Here is a 22,799-nt window from a genome sequence, read left to right on the forward strand (position 1 = left end):
TACTCTGTCATAACTTCAAAAATATCCAAGTCTTTTAAAAGAAGGGTACTGCTAGGTTGGAGTACTATATAAAGATAACCCTTTTAGAATCTATATTACTTAAGAATCCTTTGTAGTTTTCATTTTAAAGGTATCTATCTCAGATTCATGTGGGCTTGGAGAATATGAAAAGGAAACATATCAAAGACACATGAAACACTAGGTTAATGATATGATGATATAATATGTAGCATTTAAGTTTTGCCGCAGTACAACTGAATATACCTGAGAAAAAAAAAGCTGCTCAAAAATATCAGAGGAGTATTTCATCCATTTCATCTAATTCCTCAGAATATAAAATTGGATTGGAACCACCAATTAATCAGTATGTTTAGGTAATTAGGCCTTATGGATAACAGAGTCAAACCTTTTTTTTTTTTTAGATTCATTTTCTATTTGCTATTCACTCATTCGTTCAGCAATTGAGCACAAATAGCTTGCCTGATGTGAAGTATATATACTAAGATAAAATCTACATTTAGGAAGTGTACAGTTGGGTGGTGGAAGGTTAGAGGAGGGGACAGACACACATGCATATAGAAATTCAGCTGAATGCAACAGCACCACGTTTGGATCTCTCACTTACTCCAGAGAGCGGGGTCAGGGACTGCTTCCTGAGAGACATTGCATTTGAGTTACATTATTAAAGACAGGTAGAGTTTAACCAGAGAAGGACAGGGAAGGAATTCCAAGCAGTAAATCAAGCATAAGTAAAGGCAAAGTAGTCTGAGAGACTGTGTGAAATTCTGGGAACTGCTGAAACTGGGAGAAATTAGAGATGTCTGGTGTCGTAACGGGCTTCAAGGTCTGTGAGGGCAGAGTCAGTGTCCTTCATCCAGTGTCAGACACATAATAATTATCAAACATACTGATAACTGAATGAATGGGCACATGAATAATCTAATGATTTAATGAGAAATTTAAGTGTCAGAGATGGAGCTCCCTGGCAAGAAGACGCTGAGATAGATTTCTTGCAGAATTTTTATTGGGAAGTTCTCTTCAATTGATATCTGTGGGGGAGTGAACAGGTCAATATTGGGCAGAAGGAACTGTGGGGTGTGATGCATTCACAGACTCCACTGGACAATCTACCACTGGGATGGTCACTGAGGAAATGGGGCCAGACCTTTAAATCCAGTACTGACCAGTTAGTGGATGTAGGAACCCCTCTGAGAATGGAGCCTTGGCCTTCGGGCAGGCAGCTCTCCTCAGCTGGATGATCATCAGCCCTTGAGATGCCAACAATCAGCACTCTCAAGCAGCATGGGGGAAGAGTGTTTTCAACCCAAAAGGCACGGAGGTGGCGGGGGGGAGTCTGAGCAGCAGACCTCCCTTTTTACTGAAATAGGATAGAGCTTTTACAAGATCGTGCCAATCAAAATACTTTCAAGGGTTTGAATTATGGTCACTGTATAGGAAAATGTAGTAGTAATGTTTGTTGAGCAGTTGATAGTCCTATAATATTGGAAATTTCTACTCAGAAGGATGATTCAGAGATTCTACAAAATGTACAGTTAGGGGAAAAAAAAGAAAGAAAAAGCACCTAATGTTGTTTGTATGATACATTCCACATTCCACCAGACACTGGGAACAATGTTGAAGAAAAAAATAATATAAGACTCGCTCTCACAAACAGCTCATCAACTAGCCGGTAGAGACGCACACAGGAAAGTACAATATTTGGAGTTACTTGAATATCATGTGGGATGGAGAAGAATTGGAGGAAAACCTTCCGGGTAAGAGGAGAAAAGGGAAATAAATAAATTTTAAGAGGAAATAATGACTGGAAAAATCAATCATCAAGCTAACTTTGGAGATATAAGCTGGAGCACGAAATGCAGGGGTCATTTGAATCCCAAGATGGGGACTGTCAGCTTATCCTGTAGGAACCAGAGATGATTTTTCAGTTAAGAGACCAAACCCATGCTGTGGGCCTGTTCTCTATCATTGCCCCCAGATTTAATTGGAGGCAGAGACACTGAAGGTTAGGAGATCAGACTGTTATGAGGTTACAGCAGAGGTCCAGTTAGGGGGTGACAAAAAAAAATTAACAATAAATTAGGATCTCAATGCTCATTTTCTTGTTTTCATCCTTGCACTAAGTTTCCGTAAGATGTTAAAATGACGGTAAACTGGGTGAGGGGTATATGGAACTTTATTTGCAACTTTCCCCTAAGTCTACAATTAGTTCAGAAAAAGTTAAAGAAAAAAAAAAAAAGAATGAATAGCAAGAAAAAGACTCAGGAGTTACTGAGTGCTCATAATACAGAGACTGATAAGAAAGAGTGAACTCTTCCATGCAGAAGACCATGAAACAACTGTTTTGCTTTATTGAGTTGCCTTGTGTGTTTAACTTTTTTTTAGGAGAAATGTCTTTCCCCCATTATGAGATAACACATTATCAGAAAAATAAAGTATGATGTTAAGCTAATGAGGGTGAGTACTCCATTCTAGTCACTGCCTAGGCACTGGAAACAAAGAGGTGAACAAATAGTTAGAGATTCCTATCATTACTAAAACTACCTGCTAGGGGATGACTCTTAAATTGAGAAACGCCTTCACAGAGAATAAATAAATCAACAGATTTCTGAACAATGACAGAATCACTGCATATATGTGTGCCATGGGTGCGTTTGGGCAGGGTAATATGTGGATCACGGTTTTGCAGATGGAATACTTCCAACCTACACTGAATAATTACCCATCTCTTTGGGCCAATCATTTAACCTGCCTTAGCCTCAAACTTCAAATCTACAATACATATCAGAATTATTGTGAGGGTTAAACCAAATAATATATATAGAGGTTTAGCACACAAATGACCACATGCTAAGCCTATGAGTACCAACTCTGCCTACATTTCAGAATCTAGCTTGAAAAATAGTCAAAGTGGGGCGCCTGGGTGATCAGTCGTTGGGCATCTGCCTTCAGCTCAGGTCATGATCCCAGGGTCCTGGGATAGAGCCCCCCATCAGGCTCCCTGCTCCATGGAAAGCCTGCTTCTCCCTCTCCCACGCCCCCTGCTTGTGTTCCCTCTCTCGGTGTGTCTCTCTCTGTCAAATAAATAAATAAAATCTAAAAAAAAAAGAAAATAGTCGAACATTTGGGCTACCTTTCATATCTATGGTGTGGCAATACGGGGATGCTGGTGGAGTATTTTTAAAACTCTTCTCAGGCAACTCTTAGGTAAAGCCGTAGTTCAGAATGACCATAGTGGGTGCCGGACATTGTTAAAATTTAACTTCACTCTTCTCCACAGAAACATTAATTTCTATTGTGATTACTTTGAAGAATTCTTCAGATTTGTTTATATGAAGCATTTTTTAAAACTATTCAAACTGCATAAACGCTCATGGAGATTATTTCTCCTTAAATGGAAGTTGGGGTTATTTCCTGGGAAGTTTACTATGACAAGACTGATGATGATCCTATTGTCATTGATTACCATAACTTGATGTTATCTAATTGTCCTATCACATTACCAAACACTGAGGCAGGAGTAATGGGCCAGATTTCCACCATTTCCATGCTCTGTGATTCAGGGTTTTTTTTATACATGCAAAGATGATCATTATTTATTTTGCACACCTCAAAGTTCTGTGTAAGAATCAAATGACATGATATTAAGTAGAGATGAGTGACTAAGAAGGTATGTTTGGAGTCATATTGTCTTGAACCAGGATACTTGTATTATTTTTTTTAATATTTTATTTATTTATTTATTTATTTATTTATTTTTTAATTTTTTTATTGGGGAGGGCGGGAGAGGGACAAGCACACACCACACTGAGTGCAGAGCCCAACGTGGGGCTCGATCCCACCCATGACCCTGATCACGACCTGGGCCGAAATCAAGAGTTGGACACTCGACCGACTGAGCCACCCAGGCAACCCAGGGACACTTATATCCATCTTCAACTTCTAGGAGTCTTGTGTCCTTGGCCAAAGTAACAATACTTGTCTAAGCTTTGGTTTCCAAATCCATAAAGAGGAAGGTAACAGTAACTGCAACCTCCTAGGCTTGTTGAGATAATTAAATATAGTAAGTTATGGAAAAAGTAATGAAGAGTCATTGACTTTGCTATTTCTGAGAGCTTACTCTCACTGTTATTATATGTACATTACGTGTGTGTACGTGAGAGACTGAACAACAAACTAGTCTTCTATCACTTTAAGTGGTGGTGGATGTCGTAGTTTATAGGTGTAGCTTTGCCTAATTATTTTCCTGGCAGTGGATTTCCTTAAATTTGAGGGGAAAACACAAAAAGACATTCCCAAATGTAACAGTACGTTCATGTCCTTAATAAGAAAGTAACTTAGAAAATACACACACACACACACACACACACACAACCTCACTTTCTCAAACCATTTAGATCATCTCATGTCAGTTTCATCTGTGGTATAAAATTGCTGTGGGCTCAAAAATAAAATGGATTTTGATGTAGCAAGCACAAGGCCAGGCACTGAGCACGTCATCAGCACAAGTTTTTCGATGTTATTTGAATAGGTGGCATTCAAATGAATGCTGTATCTCTCAGACCATGCAAATCCCACACTCTTGCCAAGATGAACTACTCTGCCGGGCAATGCAACATGGCTAAGGCAAGCTTTTACCCACATCCTCATCCATGATATTTCTGCCTGATGCCTGGCTTCCCGGGAAATCCACATCCTTCAACTTTAGACGTCTGGAAATGAAAAGGCAGCACTACTTCCCGTCAAGAATAATATTTCTCCTAATAGTGATTCAAGACTGTTGATGCACCTGTACACTGGAATAGATGTGTATAGAGGTTTTGTGGATGCATTTGTCAAGTGATTACCCAGAGGGGGGAAAATGGATGCTTTGAGGTTAATCTTGCAGCAAAAAAGATTGCTAGTCAAACTGCGGTGTAGGCTTCTCCATGGAAATGCATGCAGAATGCAGACCACAGAGGCAAATTGAAAAGTGTAAACCTTGCAGGATAATGTTTCTTCAAAGCAGCAAGTGTTGGTGTGTGATAAATAGGACTCTGCGTAATACCCAGGAAATATAACAACAGGATTCTCTGTTTGTGTTTTCATTTGGAACTGTTTTTGTCCCTTTGTCGAGGATACAAGAGACTCATTTAGCTAGTGACTACAAATTTGACACTGTGCCATTTCTCCAAGAAAGCCCCTATTATGATCCAACTTGAGCTGATCCTAATTATAATAATATAGCTGTTGTCAACAAAAATGATCCCTGTCACCACAATGCATCCTGTTAGTATCAATTCAAGTATGAATATGTCAATTCCAAGGTGAATTCTGCTTTTAATAAGCCCATTTTTCTGCATTTAGTTTCTTGGTTAAGTGAGATTTGCCAATGTGTGCTTGGATATTAATAGAGGGCTCGCGGTATCATTTGCCTCCTGCCACACCTGAAGGTTCCCGCCCATTAGCAGGACCCACACATCTTCCCCCATGATGACAGCAAACACTACAAGCAAAATTAACCATCAAATATTTTACACTGTCAGGTTAGAGGTTCCAGTTTGCTGACAAACTAAGATGAAAGGCCTTCGGGAAAATAAGATGTTGGGTTTGAGTAGTGCAACTCTGTTAGCTAGACTATATTTTTTTATGAGCAAGTCAGCACACCAATTCTGCACATTATTCAGGAAGAAAAATGCTGGTGCTGACACCCTGAGCAGGAAAACAAAGGTTTGGTGCAGCGTGAAAATGTGCACCCTGGAAAAGCTAAAACTCTTATGATGAGAACACAAACCCCATTTGCAAAGAGTGCAATGTATTGCAAATGCAATACATTTTCTGAGAATAAGCATTCTGTTAGCAGGTAGGAAAATAAAGCAGCGGAACCTTTGCAATACCTGAAATTCAGAAAGGCTTATGTTCTTGGCCTCCTGCTACTACCTTCAAACTTTTGATTTGACCTTCTGGCTACCCTGATCCGAGTTCAGTCTGTACCATCCATGGACAGTGTGTGGCATTACCATCTGCAGATGTCTTACTTAAACATTCACACATTCCAAAGATCACAGGCCTAACGTCTCACGGCAATGCTGCAGCAGGCATTCGTTATTTTAATAAAACTAAACCCTCAGCCCATCTCCTCTCATCCTCCTTGCTCATCCCCCCAAGTCCAAGGCAATGCAAGAGGTAGGAGGAGCACAGGTGTTGCCATGACAACCTTTTTTGGTTGTTGTTGAAGAGCAGAGCAATAATTTCTCAAGGCCTGCATAAGTTGTTGACGTTTAAATTATCGCTTACTAGAAGCTGAAGCATCTGGTCCTGGATGTTTTAAATGTGTCACGCCTAATCCTTTATTTTCTACTTTTATGGAAACATGCTCTGGGATACCTCTGTACATGACTGGCATGCAACTTCTAGAGGTTTTGTGTTTGTTTGTCCCCCCACCCCCACCCCCACCGGAGAAACAAAAGAACACAGACCTGATACGCTTACAGAAAAGCTGAGGATAACTGCAGGCAGCCAATGCAGTTTTCTTTACATCTCTCCAACTGACACCATGGACATTACCTGTCTCCTGCAGGGCCGCAAGCAAATCCTCCCAGTACAATGAGGGCCTAAATCCTACTGGTATTTTCTTTGTTCAGTTTTGCTATTTAACTATAGAAGACACATGCCAAATAGCCAAACCTCCAAGGGATACCTTAGGGGATCTTTGGAGGATGAGGAGGATTAAACATGGATCAGTAAAATGTATGGCTTGTGTTTTTTAACCCTATATATGTAGAAATCTTTCTCAACCAAGCTCTGAAGGAAAACAGTGAGATATACCATCTATAAGCAGGAAGACAAGATTTTACTTCCTTCTAAGAACTTGATGAAACCCTTCTCTTTTTTTGGTGATCAATCGTGCAATTTATGAAAGCCAATTAAACAGGAGGCAAAGGCAGCACGGGTTTGCCATTTCGTTTCAGAAGCCAGTCTTTAAGACATATACCACACAACGAAATCCTAAACAATCACTTCCCCTCCATCATCTTTTGCAAAGGCCTAACCATTGCTCACTGGGTGTTCTTCTCATGTGCCAACTCTCAGCTTGTAGTAAAATGTTGCTGCCAAATTCTACATGCTCCAAATTGAATTTATTATGGGAACAGGGACAGATTCTTAACTGCAGTCAGGCGGATGGACAGCACTGAAATACATCCTGTCATTTCTCTGGCTCTATGATTTGGGACATAAACTGGGGAAATAAAATTCCATTTCCATATTTTATTCTGGAGCATTTAGAGGTATAAACAGTTTTGTAACTTAATAAACATCCATACACACTTAACATTGTGTTTATAAAATGAGCCCAAAACTTTCTGGAACAATTAAACACTTCAGAAAATGTGTTTGAGCACACAGATGTCTTCTATTCACCCATGCATCATTCCAGTGAACATCTGTAATGTGCATCGGGTGAGAGAAGTGAAAAATATTGTATGAAAATGTGTAACTGTAAAATTTCAGCCATGTTTACTATGCACAGGAGAAAAGTACCTTCTGCATTTCTCACAAACAGCTCCAGGATGGTGGCCTACCCACTGCTTTTGCAAACAGATAATGAGGACGATTGGAAGCCTGGTTGTGAAAACTAATAAGCTGTTCTGTGTTCATAAATAAACCCTTTCAGAATCAGAATGACTCTTATAATACAAAGGGACCAAAAAAAGTATATTTTCTTTCTTAGGCTGCCTATTCCTGGCGATCAAGCCTTCGCTAATCCACTACCTATGGAATGAAATCCTATAAATACCTAAGACGTAAACTAGCATCATTTATGCTTTAGACCGGCAGCTATTTCCATCCTGACCTTGCAAAATTAAGCTACCAGTGGCTCTGCGGGTGCCTTCTACAATGTGTCAGGACTGCGGTAGCTGGAAGCTTCCTTCATTGTATTTTATTATATGAACTCATTCGTTCACTCACACAAAGGCTATTTGCATAGTAGGTACTGTGGGCTGATCTCCAAGTTAGACGTGGAGGGCACAAGAATGTGCAGCAGTCAGAGTTTCTGTCCCAAGAGTGTTTGAAGTTTATTTTAGCATGTTTTCACTGTGCTGCAGGAAACTGAAAACCTTTGTTAAATTTATTTTCAGAAGTCATCGGCATGATGTAGCGGAAAACAGGTATATGCTACACTTATAATGTCAGAAGTTTTGTTCACATCTTCTTATTATCAGACTGAGATCATACTCTACATTAATGACATGTCACTCCTACACAGCAAGGATTTTTTTTTTTTTACACCTATGAGACTCGGTTTCCTAATCTAAGAAATGGGAATATCACCCACTTCATATATGATTCTGCTCCCCATATGGATAAACGGTATTCTCTGGGTGGGGGGACACTGTGTTGAGCTTCACTTCTTGCTCTCAATGGCATGCTACTTTATGTATGTTTGGTAAAGGATGAATTTGAGCTTAAGAGGCATGAGAATAAAATTAAAACCACTCCAGTGGCTGTTCATTATTGTATTCTTGTAGATTGAGCTTAATTTTCTAGTTAAAAGCCAGAACTTTTAAAAATGGCAGGAGTGTGGTTGTGACTATAATCCCTTCTTTCCCACCCCCTTCCACCTTTGCTGACAAAGAACCAAGAAAACTTTAATGTATTTAAAGAGATCCACAATCTGAAATGATTCCCACCATCAAATTAATGAAGACATCCATCACCTCACATGGTTACTTTTTTTTTTCCCTAACTGAACGACAAAATGAGTAAGTCTCTTATCAAATTTCATACCTAGCCAAGTGAAACACCACTGAGCCATTGAGCTACTGGGAAGGCAAAGTCTTAGACAAAAACAGGCTTAATTGGGCAATCATTAGAGATCTTTGGTTTCAAGAAGATTTTTTTAAAAAGTATTCACTAAGTCACCCACAATATGCCGTCCTATATGTGCCACCATCCATGACGTCTGTTGTTAAAATGGAGGAAAGTTGGGTTTATTTCCTGTTTGGGCCCCTGGTTATCACAGTATATTTTTATTGAGCTTCTACTATGTGCCAGGCCTTCTTTTAGGCACCCAAGAGACTTTACAGTTAGAAGATTCTTGCTTTCCTGAAGGGCAGACCAGTGAGAGGCCAGAAAATGATGGGATGAGTAACAAAGGATGTGATAAGGTACTGTGAGGGAAAGAATTGTAGTGAGTAACATGGGAGGGGCAGCTAAATAGAGAAAACATGGTTTCTGGGAGGAGGGGGCATTGATACTGAGATTTTATGTAAGAACAAGGATGACCTTGAGTCAAAATTCAGAGGTAGGGTTGCAAATCAGGAAATTCCAACCACCCACCCCCTACTCCCCCCACCCCCCTGCCCCCTGAAGGTTAGTTAAGTTTGGAGCTTATCTCAGGGAAACAGAACATGAGAAAAGGGTTTATACATTCTTTTACACCAAAGATTTCTAATCTTCCCAATGATTTTTTTTCTCCCCAAGTTCAAGCAAGTACATTCCTATGATTCCCCAACACATCTGCCTAACTCATTCACACCCAGGTTCACGAATTAGTTGTCCCTAAGCTGAATTGTCTCCTCTTCCGAACTCCAAAAAATACTCCATTTGACTCTCTCTGGGGGCATCTTTTCCTTTCCTTAAATTATTAAATAATTAATTAAATAAATAAAAATCTGTACCCACTTCTTAAATTACAGTGGGTACAGATTTTCTCCTTACAGACTGAAAGCTTCTTGAAAACAGTATTCTATCTTACTCTCTCACCTTTCTCATCTAATCCTCCTCTCCAGAATTAACCCATTCCTCTGTAATGTGGCCTCATCCTTTATTCATATCATAGGCATACCTCTACATTATCCTCGTGGTACAGCACTAAGAACTGTGCCTGGTATAAAATATTTATTCTTTTAATCTTTGCAACAAGCCTTTGAGCATCTGTTAAGATGATCTCCAGTCAAACAGAAAGGGATAAAACCTATATTCAAAACCAGTTATGGAGGTTCCCAGCCTTCATAACTGCTACATTGCTTCTGAATTTTAGATCTTCAAGGGCAAAGAACATAGCCTAATGTTTTTTTTTTCCTCTCCAGCATCTCAGAAAGTGATATAAATATTTGTCAAATACATAAATGCCTAATTGAATGAATGATTATTTTCTTTAGGAAGACACATTCAAAGATTAAGAGTAGGTTGATCCGTTGATATTTTGAATGATTCATTGTTTCCATTTTTTGGTCTTATTTTCATATTTTACATTTATTTGAAAAGAAATAGTAGGGATTTTTCTTCCTCTTAGGAGAGAAGTCATGGTCTTGTCTTCCTAAAGATGGGCCCACTCCTGTGGCTGTAAACAAAAGCTAGTATGACATCAAACCCTTATATGAGCTCATGAAAATTTCCTGTAGAAGTAATGATGTTCTGAAGACTTTATTTGAGGGTGAGAAGGTGGAAAATGTCTTTACCCAGGACTAGGAAGAAGGGCAACGATGTTAAGTTCCACAGGTGACAAAGTGAAGCCTCTTTGGGTTTAATAATCCCGCATCAAGGAAGGCTGCAGTCACATCCGTGAAGGCAAATCTGTTAGAGTCCAGGTCTGAAACTCGGGCATCAAAGACTAGCTTATCATGGAGGGAATGAGCAGCCCCAAAGCTACATTCCAGGCAAGGCAAGCATAGTTCTGGCAAAGAACTGGACTAGGAGATTCAATTCAACCATGAATCAACAAAATCATGTGACAATAAAGAGCAGTAGCAATGGCCAGGGTTGGGGTGATGGGTGAGGGGACAAGATGGAAGAAGGTGGAGGAAGGCTAACCTCTCCCCTTCCCTGATGATGGAGCTTGGAAGTCTGGTAGACCTTTCTCTCTTATGAGTAAATCTTTCTGGATTTCCCTATGATTCACAAAAAACAAGGACTTTCTGCCTATCTTGCCAGAATGTGTTTAAGGAAATTCTACTCCAACTGTAGAACATGAATAAAGAAAGCATTTCTTGAACCTGAGACACTGCTCAATGTTCCGCTACCATTAAATAGAGAAGTTCTTTAATCCCTATGGGGAAAAAAATCACCAACAGGGTACTATGGACTGCATTTTTGTGTTCCTCCCAAATTTATATGTTGAAATCCTAACCCCCAATGGCACAGTATTAGGAGATGGGACTTTTGGGAGGTAATTAGGTCATGATGGTGGCCCTTCATAGTGGGATTAGTGTCCTTATAAGAGACAAAAGAGCTTGTTTTCTCTCTCTCTCTCTCTCTCTCTCTCAACCTCTCTCTCTGTCTCTCTCTCTCTGTCACTCTCTGCTCTCCACTATGTGAAGACATTACAAGAAGGCAGCCACTTGCAAACTAGGAAGCAGGTTCTCACCAGATATTGGATCTGCTGGCAATCTTGGACTTCCCAGACTCCAGAACTGTGAGAAATAAATGCTAGAATATCACAGAAAGAAACATCACTGCACAGGCTGTAATTCAGGTATGTTCAAGGAGTAGTGTGTGTGCAGAGGAGACTGGCTCCTAGGGAAATGTGGAAGGCAGATTGGAAGTATGGAAATGCAACCTCCCCTAATGACATGACATGACATGACAGGTAGCTCAACTTCAAGCATATTTTGTGATTTCAGAATACTGACCTTACCATAAGAAATAAACAGTATACATGTCTGTGTAGAGTTATGTGATTTTTTTATTCTATCCCCAAATTTTTATCACATTATATTAAGACCTCTTCCAAAATTGGATTTTATTTAAGAAACAAGTCAAAATGCATCAATTTATTTGTACAACACATTTGGAAATATCAGTATTTTCTCAGGTTTGTTTAAATTTTAATCATGATACCGTGCTGGGAAATAGTAGCTTTGTGAGGTCCTCACAAAAGGTAAAGGTGAAAATCAGCAGATTTGAAAGACGAAAACATAGAATTTGGAGAAATGTCAAAGAAAATCCCAACTTTGCTTCAAAAATAACTGAAGTGATAAAATACCTCATTCAATTCAGTTATATTTCCACTCTTCAGTTCTTCCTGTTTACCACAGTTAAGAATCTTAGGTAGAATGGGAGAAATAACGGTATACATTTTCTTACGGCTGTGCCTTTCTAACTCTATTTTACAACATCTGTGACTTTTTTTTTTCTTTTTAACATTTATACTACCTTTATGTTTACCCTTTGGGCTAATTTGTAGTTGACCCCAGTAAAAGAGCCCTTTTAACCAACATTTTGTGACAGACAATCATGGATTTAGCTGTCCTGCATAATGCCTTAAAAATCAATGTGTTCAAAGAAGGAACTGGTGGGACTTTATAATATCCCATCTCATTTTTATCACAAATTTCCAATTTACCAAGTTCCTGTCTCATTATTTATACCAGACAGGGCACGCTGATGAGATACACAGCCCGTTCTGTCCCTTTTGGCAATCCATTTATAACTGAAGCACAATTAATATCTTTACAGCTGTTCTCCAGGCAGAAAGAAAAATGTGGCAGCAAGGATTTTGTACATGTTTGAGTATAAATGTGTGAAATGAGGAGCACCGGGATATGTCTAAAAACAGTGGAATCTGAGCTTTTCTTGTTTTTAAATTCTCCAGAGAAATATTTTCGAAACACTATTTCATACAGAAGGTACAACTAACTGTAGTAGCTCTCCAGATTCCCCAGGAAAATAATTAGGAGTCTGGATGGTCATTAAATACAAACTTCACTCATGACATTCCTTCAAAGGAAAAGCATAAAGGGGAAACTCCACAAACTTCTAGAGAATTCCACATCATTTTAACTTCTGTATTCCCCATTCATTGTCACTGGCCTTTTCTTATTTCCAAATATTGGCCTTTTCTTTTAATGAGATACTGATGATTACCATCAAATATAAAGAAACCAGTATATTTCTGGCCCAAGTATTTACTTGATTGCATTATCTCGTTTAGGTTTCACATAAACCCTAAAACTTAGATTTAAATCACTTTTAGCTTCCTGAAAAAAGATAAGGATAGATACCCAATAAATGTCTGTTTTCAATTCATTCATCTGCTCAGTTACAGATGTTTTCCATATTGATATTTGTTGCATAATTAAAATAGCAACTACCCCCGTAGTTAGTATAGTAAGGGGAACAAAACAAAGTATTGATATATAGATAAGTAGGAAGAGAGATAATTGATAAACAGATACATAAATGTTGATAGATATATAGATATAGTCAAACATCAGACTTGGTAATTACACCTCTTTCAAGTTATCTTAGAGAAAGAATCCAAAATATGAGCCAGTTTTTTTGTTTTGTTTTTTGTTTTCTTGCTACATGCTGATACAACAAATGAATACCTATTTAAAAATATTTAGAGGAACGCCTGGGTAGTTCAATCAATTGGGTGTCCAATTCTTGATTTCGGCTCAAATCATGATCTCAGGCTCCTGAGATCGAGCCCCACATTGGGCTCAGCACTGGGCATGGAGCATGCTCAAGATTCTCTCTCCCTCTCTGCTCCTCCCTCCTCACTTGCTCTCTCACACAAAAATAAACAAATACATGAATGAATGAATGAATGAATGAATAAAAACACTTAGAATATCATTGGTAATTTACAGGTATAATAGCAAACCTTAAAATAGTAAGAAAAAAGAAAAAGCTGAAGATAAAATCAAATATACAAAATGAAAACAGCCAAAGGAAAATACTGTTTAAAAAAAAAGAAAGAAAGGAAGAAAGGAAAGGAAAGGGAAAAAGAAGAGAAGAAGAAGAAGAAGGCAAATGAAAAGAAAAGAAAAAAACTAAAATGTTTAGGTCACTATCATGGGTTCCCATAACTGACAGATGTGGGACTTATAATCCAAAGCTAACACTGACTGGCAGCAAATGGCATAGGTATGCACTCTTGAACTGTGCGGTATACTGGGAATGATGCATGCCCTAGGTACTATGGAATACGTACCATGCTATGTACTATGCACTACATAATATGTACTATGTTATTCCTATAGGACTTAAAAAAAAAAAAATCCAGAACTTAGCAGCTATTTGAGAATCAGAATGTGGAGAGACACTCACTGGACATATTTTGAAACTATCAAACAAAGCATGGTATGTCAGAAAACAGAGCAATGTGTCCAGTTTGAGAAGAACTCTGCTCTGGGTGAATGATTCCTTCACCAGGGCCAGAATCCCCAGAGAAGTAGTGTTTAAAATTCAGATAGATTCCTAGGTGCTACCCCTTGGAAACCAATTCCGAATCAGAGGAGGGAGCAAGGAATATACTTCACCACAGGCTGGCCCATGGAAAAGAGCTATTTGTGCGTTGGGAAGAGGGAGGGGTGCTTATGCCCTTTTAAAAGTTCTATGTTATTTCAAGTTTTTAATTACAAAAGTAATACATACTCACTGTGGGAAGCACACCTCTTTTTACTAGGTAACTCAAAGGGACAGCTTAGCAGGCACAAACGTAAGAAGGCTGGGCTTTTAATACCATGCAAAAAGTGTTAAGAAATTAATTAGCACCTGCATTCTAAAGAGCAGTGCATACAATGTAGGACAGATAGGGGGTCAAACCCTGTGAATAGCGTCCAGGAGAGCCTGCAGAATTGCCAAAGATAACAGCTTACACTTTACTTTTGTAAATATTTAAGCCTATATATTGTAATTTTTCTGTAGTACTAAGGCATTAGGCGCTTCTAATTCTCTAATTAGAGTGCAGCTTGTATGAATGTGTGCTTTTATTAATAGAAATCAATGATGAATACAGTTGCTGATATATAAATAAAAAGATTAGTTATTTAGATAATCATAAGCATCCACTAGACTCTTAATTTCCAAAATAAGCCTGAAGTAGGCTGGATTCTTCATCCTACCTTTATTGGCTGGCATATCCCCCAGGCAGGCATTGCCTCTGAAAGGAATAAAAACCTCTAGAGCAGTGTTTTCTTAACTGTGAGCCACGCAGTTAATTAAGAAGTAAACTATGAACTGATGTACGTGAAATTCTCAGGTCCCCCACACAAAGAATTTCATATGGAATGGTATACACTGACTTGTCTATTTATGGTAATTAAACACCTGTGTGGTACACAATAAGTTCTCAGTACATTTACTATATATCTGATAAATAATATCAAATATTGTCTTGAATCAATATGACAGGCCCAACTTAAAATACTATCTCCCCATTGTTCTTATTTTCCTTATGGGGCAACTAGATACAAGAGAGGCTAAAAGAAATCTTGTCTAAGACCACACAGACTGTGGAGCCTCTATTTTTGCCAGACATGAAGCTAGAACCTAGGGATTCAAGGTTAGATAAATAGACACAGCACTTGCCCTGTGGAACCCCTAATTTTACAGTGTCTGGGTGGACATGTTTGAAAATCTCTAGTAAGTTAGGCAGTCATATTAGGTGACAGCTTTCATAGGTAGAAGCAGACAATTATAAACTTGAAACAACTCTGAGGTTCTGTGTTTTTCTCAGAATATGTCATGCTGTTTCTGCATTTCATTCCCGAATATACCAACATTATTTCTTTAAGATATGAAATAGCTTTGCAAATGTTCTGGTAACACCTCAGAAAGATGTGTCATACCTCTCTTATTTTGTTTTCAGAATCTCCTGGCACACCACCATGGATTCCAAGCAGAGAAATATGGCATTATAGTCACCCACTGAGCAAGTGGTTTTCAAAGTGTGGTCTCCAAACCAGCAGCATTAGCCTCCTCCAGAACTTGTTAGACATGTAAATTTTCAGCTTCATTCCAAACCTACTGAATCACAGACTCTGAGGGTGAAGCTGTGAAACTATTTTAACCAGTTCCCCAGGTCCTTCAAACTATGGAACCCATGCATTAATGATTAATAGCAGTACTATTACACCAGATCAACATATCTATGACCTAAAACAATAAGCCACTAATATAATGTGTCCATAATGCTTTAACTTCTTTTTATAACTTTACAACCTTCTGAATAAAGTAAGAGAATTATGAAGTTTCTAATTTTATAGAAAATTAGACTGAAAAATTCCCCTAACCTCCTTACGTTCAAAGGTTGTAGAGGACATACTGATACTGGGAATACACGTAAGTATGCGTTTTAATCTTTTAATATGTGATACATTTTTAGTTTAGTGTAAGGATATAGTCATAAATCTCCCTGTTTTCATCCAACGCTTTCCAGTAATTATGATATCTTACCACCAAATGGTAGGGTGTCATGACCAGAATAGCTACATTTTTTTAGGATAGCAAATTAAGAAATACAGGATGCGGTATAGTTTTTATGTTAATTATACTTTTTTCTGTAAAATTAATATAATACAGCTAAGTACAGTCATTAAAATTATATTCTTTGTGAAAGAAATAAGCATAAAGTTATAGACACACAATTGCACGAATCCCTTAAGAAATGAAATTGCTGCTCTCCTAGCTCCCACATTACATTAAAAGACCAGGGTCTCGATGACAAATTCCTGGTCCCCATTCATTATACAAGGCACACACCTACTTCAGGGCTTTAGAATGACTAGAATCCTAGACGTTTTGCTTATATTACAGCTTTCAAACAACCTGCAAAACTAGGTCTAAGCGTGCTTTAATGCACTTTCAGGGAAATGGCCTCTGCTTGCTTGGGCTTAGCTCATTTCTCTGCACACAGTTGTTAAGCCAATGAAAGAAGAAGCAAGGACCAGGAGATGTTGATCATAAAAAAGAATCCTCTTACACATGCATTCTTATAGTAAAGATGTTCTCCTTCCTCTTCATTAAACGAATATCTGGTGGTCAACCACCACCACCAAGTTAACTTCAAGTTTCCCTTTGTGTCTGTCCCCTTGCCCCTTATTTCTGATCCAAGCATTATTCTAGATTTGGTGGAAAGCACATGGAAAGCACATTTGGCAGAGGGAATCTGCCTCTGTGGGGCTTATAAATAGTAAGAGCTGGAACAGACAGACTTAAAGGAAATCATAAATCTCTGAGTCTAATACACTTATCTGCTTTATTCATATGACTGTACTATCTTGGAGAACCAATGGGATCAAAAAGATACACAGCACTATTGCACAACATGTGAAAATCTCATACAAACATTAAGGAATCCACAAAGATCACTGTAGTACATATTTACATATTCAGTATCAATTCTCTTACTTCTAAACCTCTATCTCTGTCACCAGCATGATGTCCCATTTCAGACACCTTTTCTACGACATTTATAAAACCCACTGCAATCAAACACAATTACTTTAAGCACCACTATAAAGAAATAATCTCATCATCTTCTTAGAACAAGACTATCCAATGCCATATATTACAGATGGAACCGACAAACTCATAAAGAAGTAAATGGGGGTAATGTGGAATTCTTAAAACAGAGGCTTCCCCAAGCATTTGCTTAAACTCAAATCCTTTGGAACTTGAACTGCCTTGAATTAGAGCCCACAATATAAATAATTCCTCGCCCCCATTTTTGCCAAGATAATACAGAATTAATGATTTCTCGTGTTCCTATGAAGACTTCCGAATCTGCATATATTTCACTATGTGTGTATGTATGGAGAATCAACTGCACTAGACAGAAGAAAGAATTCCCTTCAGGAAAGAATTTATATTTCAGAGTAGAGAGACTGTGAGTCAAGCCAGCTATTTTTGTTGCTGTTCCAGACTCGACGCATTTTTCTCTTTGATCTGGAAAGAAAACAGCATTTTCCCTCCAACTCAGACAGTATATATCACACAAATCCACACACAAACACACATGCTGGAACATATATAGAGAGGGAAGGGTGAAGGAATGTGTGTGTATGAGACAAGAGAGAGTACGAGAGGGAGGGAGGGAGGGAGGGAGGGAGGGAAGGAGAGAATGTGTGCAGAAAAAGTAAAATATTAGAGATTTTTGCTTCCTTCAAGGATTAAGAGAACATTTTCTTAGACGCTGCATTAACCTGCAATTCATAAACAGTAAGTTAAAAACTAAGAAGGGGGGTTAGAATGAAGTTTTCCTTTGTCACAGTTAAAAAAATGAACTGCAAACAAAAACATGCATTAGTGCTTTCCATGTACAAATCAATCCTGCCAACACCATGTCAAAGTGTGTGAGCAACAGTCTTGCCTTCACGGAGCTGACCATCTAGTCAGATATCAGAAGAATTTCGATCTTTCTTTGAGTACCTTTTTTATGTGTATTAGTGAAGGATGGAAGACTGAGTAATGAGTTTCATTTTCTATTCCTAGAAAGAGCATCCTGAAAAAGAGGCTCTAGGAGCACCCTGAATAAATTATGCACAAATGGAAGAAATACTTTGGACTTCCTTACCTGGATTTAGGTATTTCAACATAATTGCAAAGGCCTTAGTCTGGGGACAATGATAAGTGAGTGAAGCCATACCTAACGTTAAAAGCAGCTGTGATTTTCCTAACAATATATATGTATTTTTTTCCTAATATATATATATGTATATTTAACATACAATAATGTACTCCACTGGGATGTACAGAATCATGTTTTAGTAGATTAAAGGGTTTGTGGTAAGACTGGAAAGAATAAAATCCCAGATTCACTGCATATTTTCTGTAAGACTCTTTGCCAATTGCCGTATTGTCTTTACTTGATACCAAAAGAAAAAAAAAAGCCTCATAGATAAGTGTGTACATCGAATCGGGTGAAACTGCCTAGTGTAGTGTTACTCTACAGGAGTAGTAATGATAAGGATGTTGATAATGATGCCAATAGCGTAGATTTACTGAGCACCTACTGTGTTTAAGACACTAGCCCAGGAATTTCATAGGTGACATTTTTATTTCTTAATGAACAGTTATTGAAAGTCTACCAAGTGTCATTGCTCCATGTACAATAGTTTTCTAAGTAACAGTAAAGGAATATCATTTTAAAAATTACAAAGTGGATGTGTAGAGAAGAGAAAGGATATATCCAAACTCGCAAGTTTAATGAGTGGCCTCCCAGATCCACGACTTCCTCTCCAGAGTCCACATGTCCCCTGCCACCCCATTTGGGTCTCTATGTAGCATCTCATGTTATACATTAAATCCTATTTTATAAGAGGATATCGAAGTTACCACCTGAAGATTTTGATCCCTTATATGTGAATAAGATTAATATATTCACGTCCACGTCCTGCCTAAGTTCCTAAAGCCAGGGAAAAATAAAAGATGATAGAGTGACTCTTATATTTCATTGTCTAAATCCTACACAAATGAGTTTCCTTCAAAGTAGACTGTTAAAATGTTATTCCCCAGCTTTCCATGATACCCTTACCTCTGATGACCAGAAACCAAAACCAAGTAATAAATAGGGGCACCTGTGTGGCTCAGTTGGTTAAGTGTCCCACTCCTGGTTTTGGCTCAGGTCATGATCTCAAGGTTTTGAGATCAAGCCCTGCATTAGGCTCCACACCCAGCAAGGAGTCTGCTTGGATTCTCTCCCTCCCTCTCTGCCCCTGCCCACCCTCTGTGCATGTTCTCTCTCTCTCTCTCTAAAATAAACAAATCTTTTAAAAAAGGAAAAACAAAATAATAAGTGAACTTTATATTGAGTCACTAAGGGAAAGAATGCTATTGTTTAAGATGGATTTCTCTTAAATAGGAGGGAGAAACTTGAATATCAAAAGAAAAACCAATGAAGGAGGCCATGAGCATCTTCTCTCTTACACAGAGAGCACTTTCCTCACTTCCATATCAGTTTGGTTTACACAGGAAGATTGAAGACACAGTATCCTGTAAAGGAAATTCCCTCTTTGTCACATTTCAAGATCAGCTGCCTTGTCACTCTGAGGGGCACTACAGATCTTGATAACATTCCAATACCAAAATGCCTCATGTTTCTCTAAGACACGGGATTCCTAGAGTGCTATCAGTTGTAACAGCTCCTTAGCTTCTCAGGAACTGTTCTGTGTCTGGTCATTACTGGGCCTGTCCCAGGCTCTTCCACTGCACCTCTCAAGTCCACAGATCATGAAAACACAACTCTCCATCACACCTGACCTCCCCGAAGAAAGGTCTTTGGTCTGTTTCTCTAACTGCAATTGAAATATTTAGAGAGAACAATACTCATCATTTTAGTCCTATCTTTTTTTTTTTTTTTTTTTTTTTGCTTAATACATATTTTCTGAGATACCCGTGTTTGGGTCTTGATAGGCACAGGAAGATAACAGTGAACACAGAAGCATAGGCTTCATCTTCAGGGAGCTTATGATTAGCACAGATAACTACAAAAGTAATCAATAAATTATAATTGTATGAAAGAAAAGACAGAATGATAGGAAGTCTTTAACACACTTGGAGGAAGTGATGACCGTCTGAGACCTGAAAGATCAAGAGGAATCTGACTCTCCTCAGCAAAATCAAGGTTATGTGTGGAGACTCTTGAGGCCATCACACATGAGGGACAAAAAGTAGGCCTGTAAGGCAGTCAACAGCTTGAAAACGTGGGGATGTTGGCACAGTTAAATTGTGCAGAGCATTATCAGCCATGTTATAAACTTTGAACTATCGCTACAATGCAACGGAGAAACACTGAAGCTTAATAAACAGGAACATCTCCTCATCAGAGAATGCATTAGAATTCACAGAATAGGGAATGCAGACAAGCAGTACGGAGGCCAAACAGAAGTCTAAGTGATATATAATAATTTCTTGGACCAGGATGGTGAGAGAAGACGCAGCAGTTGAAAAGTAGAAGGTGACCCTTCTTTCCTGTAACATGGTTAAAATCTACCCACATTTATTTCTAAGAGCAGTGGGAAGGCACACAAGGGTGTGTGGCAAGGGAATGCCAGGCTCAAAACCCTGTTTTATAAATAATCATTCTTCTACTGTAGAACCACAGAGGAAGAGATCAATAACAAATAGGACCTGTACCTTCCTTCTAACCAATACGGCAAAGGTGATGAGGGGTGGTGATTATGTTATATGAAACTAGAACGACTGTTATGCCAGAGACTCTCTTGCTGACCATGAAGCAGCAAGTTGCCATACTCTGAGCTGCCATATGGAAAGGCCATGCAGCAAGGAGTGGAGGATGGTCACCAGAGAGGAAAGAAACTGAGACCCTCAAGGATCTCAACACTGCCAATAAGCATGAGACCTTGGAATTGGGATTCCTGCCCAGTCGAGCCTCAGATGATGATCTCAGTCCTGGCTGACACATTGACTGCAACTTTGTAAGATTCTAAAAGCAAAGGACCTTTGGATCTCCCACATGGAACTCAGCCTGGAACTCAGTAAGAAGGTGAGAAATTAGATGTCAAGAATTATTTTATGGGTAGGTAGCATCACAGAAACAAAGAGTGAAGACAGGGCCTGCAAAAAAGGTGATAGAATAATTACTTGAACAGATGAACTAGCTTAATTCTGAAAATATATCCTAAACAAAAAAATATCATGGAAGAAGACTCAAATTTATGTACACTGATCTCAGAGAATTCAGGAGCATGTTGACTTAGAAGACCAACCACAGTGACCTTCATAACACGGAGTTATGCCTCAGAGCTTAGGCCAACTGACATGTGTTGCATGCCAGGCACAGAGTATTTTATGCTTTCATGTAATTTGCCTTCTTAAATCCCTTTTTAAAGAAAAAGAATCTCAGATTCAGAGAGGTAAATTCCCTTCCCATGGTCACCCAGTAGTAGTTAGGAGAAGATCCACAATTCAAACACTGGCTTCAAAGCCTGAGCATTTACCTTTGAACATTTCAAGGAAGAATTACATCAGACACAGGGAAGCACATTTTTATATTCTTTATAGAGTCCTATGCCTAACCTTGAATCCCGCATATCTAAGCATTCCCCACCCTGCTCAGATTGGCTTCTATAGTATCAGAAGCTCTGCAGACCTTAGAGAGCTACAGATATATCTAAAGAGTCAGGCAAATCTTAAAATTAATCAGGAATATCTTTTCTGTTCAAAGCAAATGCCAAATCTAATGTGTTAGAATGTCCCTTAAATATCCAACATGGTTCTTGTCTCTGAGGTGGGGACAGGGCAGCTTCAAAATTGCCTTTTTCACCATTGCTGATAGAAACAGCAAAAACTCACTTTTATCATGACATCTTGAAGTATCTTCTGATCAGGTGTGTTTTACTCGATGGTTGTAATGTAAAAGCTCCCACCAAATATTTAAAATAACCACACACTTTTAAATTCATCCACCTGTTTGCTCACTGAGTACAATGTTAATGGCTTGTACGTACTGGATTTCTTAGGCCTAGGGATGGAGAAATGATGCTAAAATGTTTTCAATTTTGTAGGAAAGGATCTTTCAGCAGAGCCCACACCGTCCTACCAGCACAGCCTCTGATGTACTTGCATGACTTGACTTCTGAGCAAATGATACCATGTGCCTATTTCTCATCAGGTCCAAAGATCATAGGAAATGGTTGCAGCTCCTTGGAGTCATAAGGAAACGTGAAATTTTAATGGATACCCTGCCATGCAAATCTCAGGTGAACAAAATTTCCACTGATATCTCCTAGCATCTTCGGGTCCTCCTCCTCCATGGTTTCTGCTATGAAAGTCCTTCCACACATCTTGGCAAGCCTCTAGAGAAAGCAGGTTACCTTCCCTGCCAAACTATGTGCCCCTTGAAGGCACGTATGGTTAAGAGAGAACACTTATTGTCTATGTCCTTGCTTGGCATATACCAAAATGTGAACATGCATTTTGCATGACATGTTGCTCTCCAAAATATGAGGAACATTCCAGCAGGGCACTCTAGGTCTGCAAGGAATCAGCATTAATTAATTTCAAACCCAAAGTGACAGATATACATCTATTCCATTCTCCTTTTATAC

The 22,799-nt window shown here is 38.7% G+C and overlaps 1 protein-coding gene across 1 annotated transcript in view; it reads right to left on the reverse strand.

Annotated features, from left to right (window-relative positions):
- The window catches only part of CDH8 (cadherin 8), a 334,233-nt gene that overhangs the window by 194,386 nt on the left and 117,048 nt on the right, over nt 1-22,799 (reverse strand). The window lies entirely within an intron of this gene.

The sequence above is a fragment of the Eumetopias jubatus genome, unplaced genomic scaffold (assembly GCF_037043125.1).
Source record: "Eumetopias jubatus isolate StellerSeaLion01/CBP00866 unplaced genomic scaffold, mEumJub1_p1.0 scaffold_10, whole genome shotgun sequence".
NCBI classification, from domain to species: domain Eukaryota; kingdom Metazoa; phylum Chordata; class Mammalia; order Carnivora; family Otariidae; genus Eumetopias; species Eumetopias jubatus.